The sequence below is a fragment of the Calypte anna genome, chromosome 9 (assembly GCF_003957555.1).
Source record: "Calypte anna isolate BGI_N300 chromosome 9, bCalAnn1_v1.p, whole genome shotgun sequence".
In the NCBI taxonomy this organism is placed as follows: Eukaryota; Metazoa; Chordata; class Aves; order Apodiformes; family Trochilidae; genus Calypte; species Calypte anna.
In genome coordinates this window covers 7,847,670-7,863,679 of record NC_044255.1, presented here as the reverse complement: position 1 = coordinate 7,863,679, position 16,010 = coordinate 7,847,670, and the positions used below count along the sequence as shown (strand labels likewise).

The 16,010-nt window shown below is 44.1% G+C and overlaps 1 protein-coding gene across 1 annotated transcript in view; it reads right to left on the bottom strand.

The window, feature by feature from the left end:
• Nucleotides 1-15,699, bottom strand: part of STAG1 (stromal antigen 1) — a 160,399-nt gene extending 144,700 nt beyond the window's left edge. Inside the window, exon 1 of the mRNA XM_030456265.1 lies at nucleotides 15,658-15,699. The gene's annotated coding sequence lies outside the window, so the exon portion shown is untranslated. The remainder of the gene's footprint in view (nucleotides 1-15,657) is intronic.
• Between the last annotated feature and the right edge of the window lie 311 nt (nucleotides 15,700-16,010).

The following is a 16,010-nucleotide window of genomic DNA, read 5'->3' as shown; positions in this document are numbered from 1 at the left end:
CTTTCACCACCTAAAAATGAGGAAGCTGCTTTATTAAGCAGAAAAGCTGTTATATCATCCATGGTCTAAATCTCAAAAATACACAGCAGACAAAAAAAAATCATGTTGCTTCCGATTCCCTATCAATTGAAGTATAAATTTAGATAAACATGCAAAGGACTATCTTCTCCAGTTTTAGAAAGGACATGGGAATATCCCAAATTATACCCTATACAGGAAGAAGACAGTCAAGTTGCATGTTTCTTATTTAACTAAATCCAACAGAGAGACAATAACAAGAATTTAAAAACAGATTTTTCCTTTTACACGTTCCCTTGTGAGCTCCAGCAGGAATTTTCTTTGCCTAAGCATAATTAATTTTATATATTAAAATAGCATCCCTAATTACTGCCTAGAGCTTTTATAAATCTTCAATATTCTGATTTTATTGCAGCCATTTCAATACCCTTAACTAGCTTCTTCAAATTATTTTTTATGCCAAATACTGCAAATTACTGAGTACCACTGGAGTTTTCTACTGCTAAAGACAGCTTTTTAATATTATAGATGTGACAGGTTCTCCTGTTTTACCATGGCTGAGCTCACCCCTCTACTCCATTATACAGTTCATGTTCAATACAGCACAAGTTGTTAGTGGCTCTTTTCATCATTAATTACACATTTCAAGTCTAACACTGCTCCTATTGACTCTCAGCTCATAACATACAAGAAAGATAAGACCAAACTCACCTCTTCTTTAACTCTGGCCTGTTCTGCTCTTACTACCATGTTCTCCTGTCTCATCACACCTTGACCCCTAAATACCACGGCGTGTGCTTTAGCACGCTTGAATAAAATCTAGCAAAACACATTCTCAGCCTAACTCAAGCCTCCAGACACTTCCAGAGCAGAATACAGGAGCAAGAATTACCATCTGGCCATCCCATACCTGGTTGGAGGTATGTCACAACAAACATGTGACTCAAAAAAATTTTAGAGCAATATCCATCATGATTTTTACATTGCTTTATCTGGAACATACATACATCTGGTCTTACTACTGCTAAGGACAGAGAATGGAACGGGTGACCTTTTCCAACTAAACCCTTTAGGCTCTCTGTTCTTCTCCAGGAACTGAAATCCCCTGTCTGTTTCCTATGGAACCTGAAGGCTGAACCCTGGACTTCACTGTATGCAGGTGTTTAATGCTTTAAAATATACTTATTGAAAATAGCATATCCTTCCCAAGTGCAAGAGGTCCTGAACACAAAGCTCCCAGAGAATTTACAAGTATTTCCCCATCTGATATATGTTGCAAAAATCCCACCCTTGCTTACATTGACCTTTTTCTATGCCTGTTTTTTTTTCCTGTTCACACATTTTCAGTAAAAAATAAAGTGTGAAGTTGGTATTTGTCTCAAACTTTCCATTTTCAGAGGCATCATTCAAAAACCAAGTTGTAAGAAGGACTTAACCTTAAAAGGACAGGAGTATCCTTAGCAGACCTGACAGGATAATACAAGTGTAATACATCATCTGCCTTCTTCAGTGGGGTAACTGCTAATTTATATGACTGCATTTGTTCCACTTGTACCCACTACCTACTACAGTTTTCCTACAGACTTCATACTTTGAGGTGATGACATATCTAGCACACAGCTCTGACATAAAATGGATTCAGCCCCCCACCCACAGGGCTGCCATCGAAATCTTCCACCTGTGCTGGGTTACAGAACCACACAGACTCCTTCACAATAACACAACTCATAGTATAAATCCAACAACTAGATATTCAGTCAAGAAAAAGTCTCCTAGAAGAGCTTATGGAGTATGTAGTTCACATTCAACCCATGCAATTAAGTTACCATGCCCCTGCAGTAGGACTGAAATCCCTCTTCACTGGCAGAAGGTAGAAGCTGGTACCACAGAAGTATTGGTTGATCAAAATTCACTATTTCCAAAGGTCTGTTTTCTGCCTGACAGAACTTGGGGCTACTGCAGCATTTTTTATAAAAGGCTGTTTTAACACCAGCCCTCTGAGTGAACAGATAGTGAAGCCCAACACCACTAACAACTCCCAAGCCTTGGATCTTCCTTTGCAGTCAGAATTAAGGAAGCTCTTCACCATTTCTATGCCCACACTTTATTCAGAAATTAACAGCTGTCAATACAGCCATTTCCTAGTTTTAAATATATTGGACAAAATAAGAGAATGCAAAGCAAGCCAGTTTTCAGTCATGTCAAAATTCCCCACACTGAAGCTAAGAACATCTCACCAGCATCCTGAGAAAATCTGTATTTTCAGCTAAAAAAAGAAAAAGAAAAAAGAAAAGCTTCCAGAGTTCCTTACCACTGGATACCAAAGCCTCTTCCATGGGTTTTTAATTATTCCTCAAAGGAGGGACATCTTGACATCATCAGTTAGTGCAAAAATGGAGCAACTAACTTTTCTGTAGGAGGAGTATCCACATTTTCTTTGAAGACAGAAAATATTTCTTGAGCATGAAAATGCAATTTGGCAGCCACACTTGGAAAATGGTTTTCATTTTGAGGAGCTGTTGACCTTACTCAAACACCAGAAGAACGGTCTGGGAGAACAAGGTATCAGGTCATTTGCCAAAGGAGGAAAAAAGAAAACAGAATGAGATTTTAATTCACTAAAAAAATGGGAACCTGAACAAATTGTACAGTGTCATTTTTAATAGGAATGGTTTGGACAATTCTTTTCATTTAAATGTGAACATTCAAAAGGGTGTTTATTATTGATTGTTCTCTAAAGCACAATTTCATTTCTCATCTGCTTCCAAATGCCCAGAGTGATGAAGATTTGGATAAAATTAAGCTGCACAGGGAAATGGAAGAGAAAACAATGAGCATAGTAGTAAAATTTGACTTGCAAATATAAAGTGGTTTCCTGAAATCAACAAACAATTGTCATTACAAGCCCAGGGTAGGTTTTAAATGCACACTGAAAATCTGATATCTCATTCTGAGAAGAGCCCCCAGGTTACAGGGGAAAACTAATCCTTAAGGTCAGAAAGACAATTTCTAACCACAGCAGAGGAATTGAAAGGTAAATCACTTTGTCAGCTAGCTGGTGAGATTCTAACACTAAACCATCTAGTTCTTTGCTGTTAGAAGCAAGAAATTCTGCTTTGAGCTGTTATACTCCATGTTTAGCCTTTACAGTTCCCCTTCCAACTGCCTGCCATTCTGATCTGTTACAGGGTTTCTTTTTCTTACATTTATTTCTGATAAGAAAGAGCTACACATTTCAAGCATCTTATGCACAGTGTCAAACTCTTGAGAAACCAGAGAGCAGTTGGATTTTTTTTTTTTTTTTGTCTCCTGGATATTTGAGAGCTGTTAAAAGGGAAAGCAAGAGATAGATGATTAGGTTCTTCCCAGCCTATTAAAGAAGGCAATATATTAAGAAAAGTGATATAATCATGGAGGATATGAGTTTCCCTGGGTGGTAGATTTGAAGACTATAAAGTACTGATGGTCTCTCGATCAAAATGAAAGGGAAGAAATCCACGTTCTTAGAGAACTAGCTGGGCTCCTTGAGAAATGCTGTGCTCCTGTGCCCTGTTACGCCCAGGAAAATGCCCAATTACAGAACAAAGCCTGCTTCACTAGGTTGAGAGCCACAGCAAGAAATGTGGTTGCCACACAACTATAAAATCAAAATACCAACTCCTCCTCCAACCCCAAACCAACATCAGTGTCACAATTATTACACATCAGACCACAAACTACTCTACCCTGCAGGGACCCCTGTCTTCCAGCACACCTTCACAAGTAACCACCACCAGACAAGCAGCTCAGCAAACACATATGACAGTGCTGGGGGGCTGTAGCTTCACAGATGGGGCCAGACAGGAGGAAAGGAAGTGCTGTTCATTGCCCTCTTCATCATTTCACTAGTCAGACTTATTCATCTGACCACAAACCAACTGCTAACAAATTTCAAATTCTTTCAATGGGTTAATAAACAAACAAAAAAAACCAGAAAATAATACATTCAAACAAAACCCAGTACAAACTTAGCAGCTACTGATGATTTGGCAAACACAGCATTGTAACTGCTAAGTGAAACATACAACATCCCTTACTTTATACCCAGAGCTGTACAGAGCACTTGTTCCCTGCCAGGCAGATGACCCTGTGCTGTAAGCAGGAGCCAAACTGTTGCCAGAGAAGGCAGGGACAAGGGTGGAGAGAGCAGAGGCCAATCACTCAAAAACAGACACTTGGAGGTGACACCAGAGCAGCAAAGGTGATGGCAGTGATTGTCACAAAGAAGAGGAAAACACTAATTGAGAACAAAAATGCACTAAAAGATTAGGGATGCTTAGCAATATAAAGCTACTAAATGAAGATAATTCAGTCATGCCTAGAAAACACCAGCCACTGCAATTCACCTGACCCAAGAAACTTAAGTTTGTAAACCACAGCAAGACAGGTCCAAAATAAATAAATACGGAATGAAATTCAAATTTCAGATCATCATGCACTATAAATAGTATAGTACCATCCAGATCTATGCCTGAGGTTATTCAGTGAAGATCTTAAGAAACAAATCCTGCTAATCTGAAGAAGTCAGGATCTGAACAGTAAATGAATAAATGTTTCTAAGTCCTAACTGTAAGACTGGTTTCAAGGTTTAAACCATCTCTACTTGGTATAAAGCATACCCTTCAGTCTGAAAGCAGCAAAAGCTGAAAATAGTCTGTGCTGGAAGAGACATGTTTTAGAGGAAGACTGAAAAGCCACAGAACACATTCACATTAAATGTATCCCTTTTCCACTTTTTTAGCATACAATTTAAATTTTTACTTCCCAGCTTTTTTATTTCTCTAAAAGTTGCTATTATACTTTTATGAAGAAAAAGCAAATCCTCTTTCTGTACTGTCAGATGTAGGCATGAAGATTTGTTCCATTTTATAGTGACATGAAGAAAACCAGCACTTGAAATCAAAGGACATAGAGGAACCCATGTTCCACGAATGCTTTCAGCAGCTTGACACTGAACAAACAAGGCAGCCTCTTTCTTCACTACTCTTCATGAATATTGAAGACTGCAGCTAATCAAATGACAACACAGACAACTGCATCAGGCACCGGCATCAAAAAGGGAAGTCCTTGTTCTCCTAGACAAGAGCAGGAAAGCCACAGCTCCTTTTGATCAAATATCATCAGCCAAGAAACTAATAAAACGTTTATTTTGTACCTCTTGCTAACCACACAGGGCAAGCTGTTTGTACCAAGGGGCAAACAGAAATGTTTCCCTAATGACAGCAGTTTCCCATGCAGATTGCCATCCTGCTTTTTGGTTTGTGAGAAGGAGGGACATGCCTCTGAGTAACAGGAACCACCAGTGAATCTTCATCACACAACCAAGATCAGCCCAGGCAGAACCTCCAAGGCTGGGATGGCTTGCAAAGCCTGATAGGAATGACAAGGCAAAGCGGAGAGTAGAGCAAAGGAGTCCGGGGAAGAGCTCCTCTAAGTAACCAGAGAGCAAGACCTGGAGCACCAGCATATCTCCAGCACCACAGTGGGGGGCCCAGTTTGGCATTCCAGGCTTCCAGACATGAGCTGAGACAAGAAAGTCTGCAAAGCAGTGAGCTGGATCAGGAAACAAGGAAAGATCTGTGAGGAGACTTTGGAAGAAGTGCAATATGAAGATGCACAGTTTGTGTTGGAGGAGATACCAAGGGGAAAAAGTGGTAGATCAAATACATCCAGGTACATCAAAAACAGCTGGACATGACCAAATCAAAGCTTACTGCAAATTGTTGCACTTAAATACTAAAAAAAACCAAGCAGTAAGAATATAAAGCCCTTGAACAAGCTGCTTGAGAAACACAGTGGGATTTCCAGCAATTAAAAGATTAGACAAGCACCTGTCAAGAATATTGTAAATGATCTTTCCTCAAGACAGAGATTAGCTCGAGGTCTCTCTTAATCCTTTTTTTGTTTTGTTCAATAGTCTTCCAGGAACAAAGACAGCCCAGGCAGAACCACAAAAGCAAAAGTAAATAAATAACCATTCTACTACAAAAATTCATTGTTAAAGTAAAAGACAAGGCTGAATAGAGATCTCTGAATACTGTAGCTTTAATACCCCTTAGAGGCTGTAAAAGCAACATGAATTTGGAGTTATGTGGCTAGGGATTCCAACAATTCACACACGAAAAAATTGGAAAAATTAGAATGAAATTAGATACAAACACACTTCAGTAGTCTCCCCAATATCAGTTATATCATCAAATAAAATTTCAACAGTAAAAATCTTTATTACACATTCTTTACAAAACAACACATCCCAGTCAGAGGAGGAAGATGTATAAAAGAGACTGGCGTTGCAATTTTTAAAAAATAACCTGCTGTTTCTAAAAGAATCCTAGGACAAAATTATAGTGTATTTCTGCTTGAAAGCCAGGTGTGAGAAGGCTGCAAAGCAGATCTTAGGTGAAACTGTTAACCAACCACCTGAACATTTGGGGCAGTGGTCTTCAAGGAAACATACTGCGAGGCTTATTCTGTGTTGGTTACAGGAAAATTCTTATGAGCTGGACAGTGAGAAAAAAAGATTATAAGGAAGAGAATATGGAGGAAGAAGGGTGGTCTCAATTTTTCACATCACTATGAGCAGGATATACAGAATTAAGGGGGGGAAAGGTAATAGAGGCATTTTTGCTCCACCAGTGAGATCTCGACATCGTCGGTTAGCTTTTGGCAGGGTTAAAAGTGGTTTAGGTTGTTCTTTTACTTCATATTCTATGTCATCACTATGACATCTTAAACTGCCCAAGCACAAAGCCATTCTATCTTGCTAGTTTTACAAATTTTCCTGTGCTGGTGTCTGTTAAAGTTGCTCAGGAAGACTTCAGCCAAAACAAATGTTGTCTCCTAAACCAAGTTAGGAAAAACATTTTTTGAGTTCATAGCAATTTGCAGGCGTTGGGGGAAACATGAATGTAGCTCAAAAGATACCCAGTGGGGAAGACGTGCCCTGCAGCAGCAGCATGACCACATAAAGCCCAATTTTCAAACCTTGGAAGTCCTGCCTAAGACAGGGGGACTGCCTTGTTTTACCCAGTAACAGACTGATGTCTGTCAGGCTCCTGCCCTTCTCAACAAAGCTGGAAGGACTGAGTGTAGGATTCTCTCACAGTGGCACATGCAATCTGTTCCTTACACAAAATCTGCTGAGTGCAGATCCACTCTGAAAACCATTGCTCGAAGTCCTTTCCCAAGATGCCATTTACTATTTTGCAGACACTTATCAACTGGTCCAGCTATGTGGATTTATTTATTTTTGTTTTAAAGTAACAACTTCCAGCTAGCAACACTAAAGCCACAGCACAGGTCAAATACAGGTCTACCCTAAAGCAGGAAGAGTCAGTAGCTGAGCTTCTCACTGAAACAGTTAGAAAAAAATGCACATTTACCACAGCCATAAAGAAAAAAAAAAAAAAAGCACCTTAATTTTGTATTCAAGAATTAATTTGAATAATTTCTGTTGGAACACTCCAAAAGTAACAAATCTGCAGCTAAAGCTCTGCTACAGGAATTTCCAGCCTGATGAATGATTTGTTTATCAGAGGCACGTATTATTTGAAACAAGATTTAAACAACTGCCTAACAATACCCATCTCAACCACAGGCATGCTCATCTGAGCTATTCAGAACAATGTCATAGCCAAAGTTCCCCTTTAGGATTAAAAAAATCCCAGCAAGTAAGACCCTAACTGCCTGAACTTACAACTAAAATACAAGCATGCTCTGTGTCTTGAAGTTTGGATCTTTACTGATAAAGAGGAGAGTCTAGTGAATGTAAGACAACATTAATAATATTTCTAATGTTCTACCAAAATATTCTTCCGTTTCTTAACCACAGCTTTTTGTCCTCTCAGCTAAATCCTCCATTTCAGGGAACTCTGCCAGCAATATTAGAAAAAGAGAATGGTTCTTAAACTAACCTGAGAGACACAGAATTCTTTTGAGGCACGTCTCAAAGAGCCTGACACACAAAGCATATTAGCAGTAGCTAATTTGCACTTAGTGGCACAGAGGCTTTACCTTTTGACTCCAGCTTGAATGCAAACATGACTTACAAAGCAGCAACACATTGCCTTCGGGACAGAGGCAGATCCAGCAGTTAAACTCTGAGATGTGGGTGTTATCAAAGGAAGATTTAGGTCAGGGAAGTTGTTTGAAGGAGAGATAACAAAGGAACTGACTGCCAAAAACGTACAGGCCAGAAGATACAAACGGGTTATTCCCAGGTTCCGGGAGAATGCTACGGATGATGCTGTGAATGACAAGGAAAATGCAGGGTGCTCCTCATGGATGAAGTCCTGGCTGAAGCCTTAAAGTAATCTCAGAGTTTTTAAAATACACCAGTAAGCTTTAGTGGCTTTGTAACAGTGCATTTGCTGTGAGAAATACCAACAGCTACAACTGACCATTCCTCCCCTGCCCCCACGTGGGATCCACACTCCTATTTTCCCTCTCAACTTTCTTCCTCAACACCAACATCCTCTAAGTCAACAGAGTCATGGCAAATCAGAGAAGTACAGCGTAGTGAGGGAGAAAACTGAGCGGTGGAGAAAATTTGCTTTACCAGCATCACTGGCTATGACATGAACAAACATTGCAACCCTAAGACAAGAAATTCACAACAGTGGCCACCTCAGGCAGGAAGCATTTAAAGGGGACAATCAGACACCAACACTCCATAGTTACACACACCAACAGATCCAGAGCCCTGTAAAAACTTGCCTTTGCAAGGCAAAAGACAAAGAGGTTCTCTGGGCTGTTTTGGGGGAAAAAAACAAGTCTAAAAGTACAATACTGAAATACATCTTTAAGAAAAATGCCAGATGTGGGGCATTTCACTCCCACTCCTTCTCTGGCAGTGCCAGTAGCATCAGTTATAGCTGAACCTTGACTAACTTTTATTAACGAAATAATACAGCATTCTGTGTGTCCCTTCTTCAGGTTATGAACACATCCAATGTCTTGTACAAGAGCATATTAATTAGTATTCAAAAGTCCTGATGACAATTTGAAATATGAATTAAATTCAACTCCACCTTATCACTCTGGCAGAGAAAAAACTTCCAAATGGAACTTACTGAAACAATACATAAAAAAAAAATCACTCTGTTACTACAGAAGACGAGACATACAAACTCCCAGCAATTATGCCATTTCTCTTGACCCACTACACCAACCCTTTTTAGAGGGATAAGAAAGGATACATTATAGGCAAATTTTATTTAATTTCTGTAAATATAAGTAGAACACCCAGCTGGTGCTAAAACAGAAAAAGCCTGAGAGGTGAAGCAAACCACCAGAACTCTGGAATAGAAAGGAGATAAAGTATGAACAAACGATGAATTGTACCTAGAAGGGCAGAGCACTGGAATTGTTGCAGTCTTTCAGAAGGCTTGGCAGCTGTTCTCTCACACCCTCACTCTGGGAGCGTTAGGTATGGCAGAACACAAATGTTAGACCCTTGAGCTTCAGCTCTGTAAGCAAGGGTGATCTCTGTAGTGCTGACTTGCAGTCCCCACACTGCATTATTTGTTTCACAGTATCACTGCAACCCTGTCGTTTTGTTTGGGCTTTGTTTAAAGCTCAGTATCCAACAGAAGCAGGCCTTACATGGCTGCATTTTGTGTGTTATCTTTCTCCATCCTTTTCCCACTACCAATGTCAGTCCCTGGACCATTTTTCACTGAACTCAGAAAAACAGAGATCCCAAAATACACAAGTTCCCACTTTAAAAAATCATTCATTAGAAGAGAGATTCTTAATTCCTCTCCCCTAAGCAGTGTCCTGCTGAAGTATGGCTACGTGAAAAACAAGGCACAGAAAAGAAACCACTTAGGAGTGAACAAATGAGAACAGTCTTCAAAAAATTCTACTGCTTGAAGCAGTTTCATTCTTGAGCACAATTTATAATTGTGTTTAGTCTCATCACACCTAACACTATGTGATGTTACAACCTAGTGAGCCTAACCTGGCAGAAACTATTCTATAAGACAGATCAGTAGACAGTTAAATAGAAGACAGCATTTAGGCAAGGAAACAAACTCCACTTTTGCAGAGGAAAGAAGTTCCACAAACCTACAGGAGTTCTCTAGAACATCTCCCTTAACCACACACCGATGGACTTTGCTTGATAAAACCTGCTTGAATTTCCAAGTGACATTTAACAAGAGTCTTCACAAAAGGCTCTTGAAGAAACTGAGCTGTCATGGTGATGAAAGGCTTGCATGGACAGGTAATCTGGTTGAAGGAGAGGAAAGGAAGAGCAAAACAAATGTTCCTTTCTGACAATGGAGTAAGGCTACCAGTGAAGTCCCACAGGAATATGAGCTGAAGCCCAAATTGTTTGAGACATTCTTACATTTGGAAAAAGAGGTCAATGCTAATGCTTTGCTGATGACACCAAGCTGTTCACGGTAAGAGCAGCCACACAAAATGGAAGAACTAACACAGGCTCCAGAGACAGAGTTGGCAGTGAACTCAATAAGAAGAGAGTTACTCAAAGGAATCCCAACTTTACACACCTGAAGGTGGTCTCCAGCCTGAACACTGACACTCAAGAAGAACACACACAGCTGCATCACTCCCACTCCCCCACCTGAAGGAGGAAAGCTCTCCAGCACCAGAACAATTCCTCCCCAAAACATTCTTTCCACTGACCTTGAATCACCTCCAGCAGCACTCCACTGGGATGGCCTGACAGCAGCCCTCACCAGAAGGTGGCCTTTGACAGGGAGAAAATTCAACTTGCTCAAGGGAAGGTCAAGCCAGCAGCAGCATGAGGCCAGGGAAAAACTGGAGAGAGAGATTCCCCTCTCAGCTGTGGCAGACCAGCTCAACCATCTTGTGCAATTCTGCTCGCAGAAACAAGTTCTTGTGGTCCAAATAAAGAGACCTAAGAAAACAACAATGCAAAACTGGTATATTTATCACTCAGCTAAGATGGAATTCATTACCCATTTGCAAATGAAGTTTTATTTTCCATTTATAAACACTAACACATTGGTATCTTCCTGATCCTCAGGGATTCTAACCATTAAAAGGAGAAACCCTCATGTATGGGAGAGCAAACAGAATCTCAGCTCGTCATCTGATTTGTTTCAAAACACACTACCACATGCTATCCTCTAGTGTGTATATATATATAAATCTGAGATTGTTTTCATTTTTATTATTTTATTTTACAAAAAAATCTGATATTTAGAAACATTTCTGACACACAGGTCTATCTATTCCTATGTAAAATTACAAAGAAATACTTTTTCTCTATGAGCTCAACAATCTGTTGATGCTGGTTTCATTCAGCTCACTTGCCCATGTAACATGAGTCTACTGCACAGAGAGTTTCAGAAAACAGAATCATTAGATTTCTTTATAGAATAAAGAGCATGTGCAGGTGAGCCCCTGCACAGCAAGAAGCACAGTTGGCTGGACACTGCCTAATGGGCTTTCTAGTAAAACATGAGTTTTGGGATCATCAATCTTTCAGTTGAGGGAGGACAGGCTTAAGAATTCAACATCTTGCTCTTAATTCTGGAATGAATTATTCTTAGAGTGGAAACTCAGAAAACTCTCCCACATCAAGCTCTTGTGTTTAGTAGTGCCGGCAACGTGACTGAGAGGCTGTCCAGCCCAACAATGCTGCACAGCACACTCCTCTTTACTTATCCTGAGACCGAATATACAAACCCCACCGGGGCAGGACCTGCAGTGAGCACTTGGCAGTTTGGGGAACTATTCAGAGAGGGGAGGCAAAAAGTTTGTATTTGCACCAGTCAAATATGGCATTCCTCATACATGAGCATCTTCCTGCAAAATAAGGTGGCTTTGAGACTGTGTAAGATGAAAGCAGTTACCAAATTCACCAAGTTTATGTTGAATCTATAGTTCAGCACAGGATACACACAGTGCAGCCTGGGCTCGGTGACAATACCAAAGCACCCTTTTATCTCTAGGACACTTCTTATTAAAGAACACTTTCCAAAACACTAACATGCCTGTAGAGATGCAAAGAAACATTGCAAAACTATCAGACCCAGTAGTGTGGTTCCTTCTCACATCAGCAAGAGGACCTGGGTGCTCTCTCAGGATTGACACACACACGTTTTCAGGTGGTGAAACTGTTGCCTTCACTCATACCTTCAGCAGGACACCTCAGAAATGAGCAAGTAGCTACAAAATCAGAACTAGGGGGAAGATTCCATGTGCTGCTCCTTCTCTTCAGGTTCTTTCAGGCAGCTGAAGGTGGTGTCTACCTTAAAAATATTTCTGTGGACCTTCGCAAAACACTTGCTTCTGAAGTGTATTTTCAGATGAAAAGCTGCAACAGAGGTCACAATAATGTTCTCTCTGTTTTCTAGAGGAACCAAGAAATGTCTTCATATTCTGATCACACATACAACACACAAATCAGCAAAATTAATTCAGTTTGGAAAAGCAAAAAGTTGCTCAAAACAAAGCATATCTCTAGGTATTCTGGACAGAAACAACAAAATTATCTGGAGGGGAACTCAGATTTTGTGGGATTTCTTTCTCTTCTATGAAAGGAAACCAATTCTGCTCCCTTCTGTTTTTAGCCAAAGGAGCAAGCACTGCAAGCAGATGGTAATGTGCAATGGGAGAGTTCCACATGGTAAACTGGAGTGACCACGAGTAAAATGCCAAAATTTTTTAAAAGCCTGAAGTTTCCCACAGACTTGGGTTGATATTTTAAATCCAACCAGCATGTTGTCAGATTCAGATAAGGCCCATCCTTATCTTGGCACCAGACTCCAGTGTCGCTTTCTGGGTTTGACTCCAGAGACAAGGGGCAGCGTGGAAAGAAACAGATCTCTCTGAAGTCAACCACTCGTTCTGCAGCGTGGCATCCAAATTTAATCTCTACAGCTCCTACACAACTTGAGTGGATGAAAAGATGAAAAGATAAGCTGGCTGCTTTCACTTGTGTTAACTGCAGAACTAGCACTTCCATATTTTCAGGAGGGAGCCTTTTGTGTGTTCTAACAGAAAATAATATACAGGTGTTAAGATGTTTTTATCACAAGAAATGACTTGCCTTAGAAAGTCATCACAATTAAGCATTTCTATCCCACTGTGTCCTTGAGCTGCTACAGGTTCACTTATCTACCACTGTGATATTTAAAATGCCAATGTTTAGCCACGTAAATCTTCCCAACAAAAGGAAAGAAAGGAGAGAATCCAAAGTCACCAGGGCAAACTTGAGGTATGTATTCTTCTCTAGGAAAGCGTTCTCTCAGATTAAAAATAATTTACTTATCTAATTTCTGAACACTGTAAATATTTTGGACAAAGCATCCACATATTTAATGTGGACATAAGCCCTCTCAACTACCACAAGGTGCACTGCAGGTTCAGAAGGTGTCACAGGAGCACTGGCAGGATACAAAAGGCAGGCTGTGGACAGAGCCAGCAGCTGAACAGCTTAGAGACCCCAGTCACAAAGCTCTGATGTCAGGACTTCAGCTGGCCTCACACCACATCGTGTGTGGAAGTCTGGCCATAAATGCCATCTCCCACAGTGACTCTGTCACTCCAGTCTATTTGTAAAATGTTATGAACCAGCAGAAACCCCAAGCTGTCAACAGCCAGCCACGTGCTCTGGTCCTTAGACACCAGGCTGGTAGAGGAGATGCTGTGAAACTCCACAGTTGGCACCACTGCTCACTCAGCTTTAGAAAAGCACCATTTTCCACTACGTCTGTGAATCCACACGAGAGCCCAAGAGCAGAAGCAATCAAGACTTTCAACTCCAGGCTCTGTGTTTTGCAGCCAGTAAAAACAACATCCTCTCTGATTCATCACACCATAGTTAGACCCTCCACCTCTGCTCACCAGGAAATCCTGCTGCACCACGGGATGGCTTGCCATTTCAGAAACCCACCCCAGGTTCTTTCCCAGGACGGCCATCAAAAACTCATTGTAATTGAGTCAGGAAGAATAAACTGGCCTTTAGTTCCACAAAGCAAGAACTTCCTGCAGTCAGGACACTTCTCAACAAAGCATACACTGCCTTGGAGTCCAGAAATTTCTCTGTGGATTGATGGACTGCACTATAGGAATGATCATGGATTGACCTTGTTATCTGCAGATGAACTAAATAACCTCACTGGACAAAACTGCTTTGCATCCAGACAACCTGGACTAATCTTTCTCCCATACCACCCCTTTCACTAGGATAATGACATGGGCAAGTTCAGCAAGCTCCAAGATGCCTGAAACCAGACATTACTGTCACCCATCACACCAACCCATGGCACAATTCAAGAAGAGTTTCATCAGTGCCGTGAGCTAGAGAAGAATTTCCATTCCTCAACAACTTAATTAACACCATTACTTGACTAACTCTACTGATCTGCAAGTACTACAAAATCGTGTGAGATGCAAATGAAACCATCAACACTTATAAAGCAACTCAGTTTAATTAGCCTCACACTGTTTTACCAGAAACTCTGTTTTTTGACACCGATATTGGAGGTCACATCCTTTTCAGTCGCTCTATGGGTATTACATCCTCTGCCTCCTATCTCCCGGGCCACCACGACTCCCATTCCAAACCCGGGCACACGGGGAGAGCCCAGCGCGGTTGCCCAGCACTTCCCAGTGCCGGCCAGTCACCAGCGCAGGATTCCTCCTCCCAGGCACATCCCTTCCTGTTGTGGCTGCCAGAAACCTTAGGACCCAGCGGGGACCTCCTGCGCTTCCCAGCCCGGCACTCCTCAGAGGGCATCGCCTGCGCCCCGCAGCCCCCGTTCCCGGCACCCCAGAGGGTCCCACCAGCACCCCCCCATCAGCGCCCTCCCGGGACGGGACGGCACAGCGGGGTCTGCCCGCCCCGCATTACCGGAGGGGGCCTCTCGGCCCTGGCCGGGCCCGCTGCCCCTCGCCCCGGGTCCACCGCACCAATAACTCGGGGAGGAGCAACAGGAGCCGCGGGCCGGGGGTCCCGGCCCCACATTTCCCCCAACCCCTGCCCGCCCTGGACGCCCGCCAGGCGCCAGCGGCGCGGGGGCGGCCCGGGTGCTCCCATCGCCCTCCCACGGGCCGGGCCCGCCCCAGCTGGCGGGGCGGCTCAGGCTGGGCCGGGTCGAACCGGGCAGCCCGGCGGCTCCTGCAACTTTCCCTCCCCGCGACCCCGGCCCCCGCCGCCGCCGCCTCCCGCGGGCCGCCGCCGCCGAGCCCCGCGCGGCGGAAGCGCCTCCCTCGCTCCGCCCGAGCATCCCCCGCCGCCGCCGCCGCCCTGGGCCGCGCTGCCGCCGCCGCCCGGAGCGGGGCGCAGGCCCGGCCGCGGGGGAGGCCGCCCAGCCCGGCCCGGCGCCCCCGGCAGTCCCGGCGGGGACAATGAGATGGCGGCGAAGAGCGCCGCGCCCGGGGGACCCGTTGCTCCGACAGGAGCCGCCCCGCCCCGCGCCGCCTCCTCTTCCCTCCCCTCCCCTTCTCCTCTCTCCTCGCACGGGCAGCGCCCGCTCCCGGCCCGGCCGCCGCGGAGACCGAGCGAGCGAGCGGCCGTGGCCCCGCTGCCCCCGCCCCTCGCGCCTCCATCTTGGATCGGCGCCTCAGCGCCCTCCCTCCCTACACCCGCGCCCCGCTCACCTCTTGCCCGCGCCGGGCCGGGCCAGGCCGGGCCGGGCCGGGCGGCGCCCCGGGAGCCTGGGAGGCGGCTGGCGCGCGGGTCCGGGCGGGCGCGGGCCGGGGCCGGGGCGGCGGCGGCGGCGCTGAGGGGGCCGCGCTCACCGGGGCCGCGATCCTAAACCGCCACCTGGCGGCATTTCCGACCGCCGACGGCGCAGCCGCCGCCGCGCGCCGGGACCGCAGCGCCCCCTACCGCCCACCCGCCGGCAGTGCCCGCCCGCCCGCCGCCGCGCGGGGAGGAAGAGTGAGGGGGAGTCGGGGCAGCCCCGCCCGGCGGCACGCGGGCGCCACAAACGTCTTTCGCGCGAAAACGC